This window comes from Larus michahellis, chromosome 4 (assembly GCF_964199755.1).
Source record: "Larus michahellis chromosome 4, bLarMic1.1, whole genome shotgun sequence".
Classification (NCBI taxonomy): Eukaryota; Metazoa; Chordata; class Aves; order Charadriiformes; family Laridae; genus Larus; species Larus michahellis.
The window spans coordinates 2,884,395-2,888,881 of record NC_133899.1 but is presented as its reverse complement, the minus strand read 5'-3'; the positions used below and the strand labels follow the sequence as shown (position 1 = coordinate 2,888,881).

General features: G+C 49.9%; 1 non-coding gene across 1 annotated transcript; it reads right to left on the bottom strand.

Annotated features, from left to right (window-relative positions):
• Positions 1-346: 346 nt before the first annotated feature.
• TRNAM-CAU (transfer RNA methionine (anticodon CAU)) lies at positions 347-419 on the bottom strand. The gene has a single exon. It is a non-coding gene; the product is annotated as a tRNA-Met (tRNA).
• Between the last annotated feature and the right edge of the window lie 4,068 nt (positions 420-4,487).

Here is a 4,487-nt window from a genome sequence, read left to right as displayed (position 1 = left end):
CCGACGGGGCGGTGCGCGGCGCCGCGCGGCGCCGACGGGCCCGCCCACAGCGCAGCGCAGCCAATCAGCGCCTCCTCCCGCCGCCTCGCCACGCCCTCCGGGCAACGGACGTTCCGTGGCCGTTATCCGCCCCTCCCCTCAGCGAGATCGCCCACTAGCGGGCGGGGGGACCCAGCACCCGGCCGGGGGCCGGTGGAGGGGTGGCCGTGGCCGGTAACGGCGGCCTGCGGAGTTCGGCCCCGCCGCCCCTGTCCCGCCCCACCTCCGCGCCTCCCGCTGCGATTCGATGAAAACAAACCACGTATATATTGCTCGGGAGGAAAAAAAAAAAGGAGGAAACCACTTCTGCCCCGTGTGAGGATCGAACTCACGACCTTCAGATTATGAGACTGACGCGCTACCTACTGCGCTAACGAGGCTCCTCGAGAACCCCGCTCCCGCGCGGCCCTGTTGTCCCCACATTTTCTCCTGACCTAACCTTTTTTTGCAAATCGCTCTTTTTTCCTAGCTGCATTCCTGAAAGAGCCCTTCAGGGCTCCTGAACATCCTCATCCGGGAATGGGCCGCGAGGGCTGCATTGACGACGCGCTGGCAAGGAAATCAAGTTGTTTCCACTTCATTACAAAAATTAAAGGCCACCTCATTTGCCTCTCTGCGGTGAAGAGTCACGGTTCCACTGGGGTTTCTGCAGTGAAATGAACTCCGTGCGTTTCGCTGAAGCGCTCAGCAGAAGAGGGTTCCCTGCGGCGCCGGCAGAAGTGCTGCCCTGGATCGGGATGGACGGGCCTCACCCTCCGTGAGGGTCTCCAGGCAGCACTCACTGTGGCAATACAGGTACCTAAACTGGAAGAAGACGGGAAAACAGACTTTTGATGCAAAAAGTCTCCAAACCTCACCCACAAGAATCACTGTAGAGCAGCTGTTCGCCTGCAGAAGATGAAGGAGGAATGGACAACAGACAAGAAGAAATGTTTGGGACAAGATATTGGGGCAAGAGGAGAGATGCTGGGACAGCCTGAGGATTTTGCCAAGGGTCTAGTGGGCAGCTCGTATTGTCGATACCCTGATTTCCAAGGATCTGGCTGGCCATGCACTCAGGACGATGAGGTGATGAGCCCAGGCTGCCAGCTCGTGGTGTGAACAGAGCTGCTACGGCCACAGGATGAGTCAACACGTGGCTTCTTACAGCCTGAACCTCTGCATTCCTCCCTCCAACACTGCCCGCGTGTGGAACGAGGATGTCACTTTTGATAGCGGGGCTTCAGGGACGGATGAGTGTAGCGCCCACCATTCTGACTAAATTCAGAAAAGCTCCTCCAAGCATCTAAAAAAATGGCACATGGACAATGAGTCACCTAAACCAAACATCAACTGTTTGGAAACATGTCTGTAGCTGGTTTACACCTGGACTGAATCACATGGTTTTTCCCCCACGTTACATTATGCTCAGCTGGTACTCAAAGTTTCTGACACAGCTCTAGAAGGCCTTGTCATGTCTGTTTGTTTAGGAACTGATGGATTCATGGAGGGGACAGGAAAAGTACTGATGGCAAGGATTTTCATGTGAATGAAACCAAAGATGTCCTTGGTGACATTGCCTCGAGCAGAAACTCAGCAGTCTACAGCACACACATGCTTTCCTCTCTCTTGCATTTTCTATTTTTGTCTGGACTTTCTTCTTTCTCCTTTTCCTCTGAATGCTCCCGATGTGCCTCATTACCCTACAACCTTCTCTCCCTTTACCTCCCCCACCTGACCCCTATAACCATATCCCATGGCCTTGGCTCCACGGATGGTGAGCCACCGCGACCTCCTCCGTCACTGAGGACCTCCTGGCCCACTGACCCCCCTTCCAGTTCAACCCAGCAGAAGGCAGGACAGCCCATCGTAAATCCATGCCACTTCCCACAGAGCTCCATCGCCACATGCCTGTTTCCTCCAGATTAAGAGGAAGAAGGGGAAAAGTCTGGCTGGCTGGAAGGCTGTGCCCACCTCCATGATGCACCGATGTCACCTGGCAGGGAGCGAAGCCCAGCAAACTCAGAGGGAATGTGACAAGCCCTGGGAGCTCATGGTGCTTGGGAATAACAACATTTCCCCTTCCCATGGAGCAGAGTGGGGGAATCCCAGCCTCGCATCACATTACAGTGGAGAAACAATCACTGTCACCCCTCCAAGTCAGAAAAGGTTCCCAGTGCTGTTCTTGTGGACCATCACACAGTAGTTACAAGCAAACAGTTTGCTGGGCACAGCAAAGCTCCTCGGGGCCCGGAAGGCAGAGAGCTGGTGCAGAACGGAGTGCTTATAACTGAATATAACTTACAACTTCAGCATTTACCACCCTGTCATCGGACTATAAAATTGGCACTTTCTCCTCTGTGTGACTGAATCCATTATCTGACTCTACCAGCTTCATTTGTGACGATGGGGAAAACATTAAAAGTGCGTTATCATCAACTCCCATCCTCTGTGGCGCTACCAAGTGTCTGAGCACCTTTTTTTGTAAACATCGCAGACTAATAGCCCAGAGCTTCCCAGTCCCGCTGGTTCAGGCAGGCAGCTTGCAGCCATTACCACAGGGCTCTTGAAAAAGGACGTACTGAAAAGGGAAATTTTATTGTTTTGTTTCCCTTCAGCAATTAAGGAGCTGATGCAGCTCTGGCTGTAGTCAATTAGCCTTCACGCTCACTCTAAAGGGCTTTGGATTGGTCCCAAAGTTAAGTGTCCTCATTTTCTGTAATCCTGGAAGTGTTTACGCCTTCCCAGCCTCTGAGCAGGGATGAGCCAGCTGATGGCATATCCAGCCAATTATAACCTGAGCGGTGAGGAGAGAATTATTTATTTTTCCATTTGGCAGGAGGGACAGAAAAGTATGGCAAGGCAAGCCGAGACAGATGAACAAGCCCTCCTTGCAAGCCCTGTTTGCCACACAAAGTATTTGCAGCATGTTTTTTTGGCATGAGCCTGCAGTGCGATTTCTGCTTTGTCATAAGCATCCTTGGAGGCAGGACACTGTGGAGAGAGAATATTTCAATAGAAAGACCAAAGAATTTTGCTTTGGTTTTTATGATGTACATATTTTCATCTCAGATATCTGTTCTTTGCTATTTTAAGCTGGAAAATAGCACTTCTCATCCTGATTTTAGTATTTCCTATCTTCCTGCTTTTTGTCTGGACGTTGATCTCACCAGATTGCACAGGATAAACTGATCAGTGGACAGGCTGGGCTCTTCAGGGACAATCCAGTGTGCTGCAGAAAACGCTGCTGATGACTCAGGAAGGGTTTTGCATCCTCCTGCTTCAGAGCTGAGCTCACAGTCCTCTCTTTATGAAAGAAGGTATGGTTTTTCTTCAACACACCGTCCTTGCAGTGAGGTATTAGTCGATCTGATGATCAGCTGCGGTCATGAGAGCTTGGGGTCACCCCAGACTTTACAGCACTTGTACCAGAAGCAGTTGTTGTTCTTTCTTCTTTGGCCACGGTCCAGCCTGAACAATTTCATTGTGCCCAGCACCTCTGGCAGCTCAGTTCGCAGCAGCATTATCCTGCCCGGGACAGATCACGGGACTGTCAGTCAGGTGTTGGAGATGCTATTACTGGGTCGGCTGCTGAGCAATGGTTGTGCAATCGCCGGCAGCTCGTTGAGCCTCTGCACGCCTCAGTTTCTCATGATGTAAATAAGCAGGGTGTTTACTGAAGCCACAGGCTACGTAGTACTCAGTTAATATTTGAATATGCGTGGAATTGCTTAAATCCTAGAATTATTTAAAATCAGTGGAAGACTTTGTTGCATGCTGTATTATTCCACAATTTCCCTGCTATGCCTCCCGCACTCACTCTCTCATTACTGCTTGCCAAGAGGTTATGGGTCTTTTTGAGTGAAAGGTAGTACATAAACATAAGTTATTGTTGCTTACACCAACTGATTTACTGTGTTTCCTTGTGAAACCAGTGGCTCCCATTTAAAACTGGATCCTGGAGCCAAGAAATGTTTGCTGGAACAGCAGGAGCAACTGATGTCAGGGTTACAGTACACAGCAATGATGTCTTGGGCAATACTTCTTGCAGGGGGAGTGCAATGAGTTTTCAGCCAAACATTCTAAGAAAATGGTGGTTTTATGACGACATCACGCACGTCTGTCTGTTAGTTTGGATTTACCATCCAGAAAAACATCTAATAATCTCAAAAGCGTCATATTCCAGAAGTCTTGTGAAATAGGTGGCCAGATAGAGGTGAGAGCCAGTGTCAGTGTTCCCACTGAGGGACAGGTGCATCTGTTGTCAGACCTCAAAGAAAAAGCACCAAGGGAAAATGTTCTGCGAGTGGGTTTCTTTAGTTTCACTTTTCTCAAATTATACTTTTATATCCCCTGAAAATAGAGATGTTTTGTCATTCTCATCACTTCTTGCTAGAGTTCTCCTAACTCAGAAGGTGACTTCTGCAGAGAAATTTGAATTTAGGAATTTGTTCATAGGTTAGGCGCCA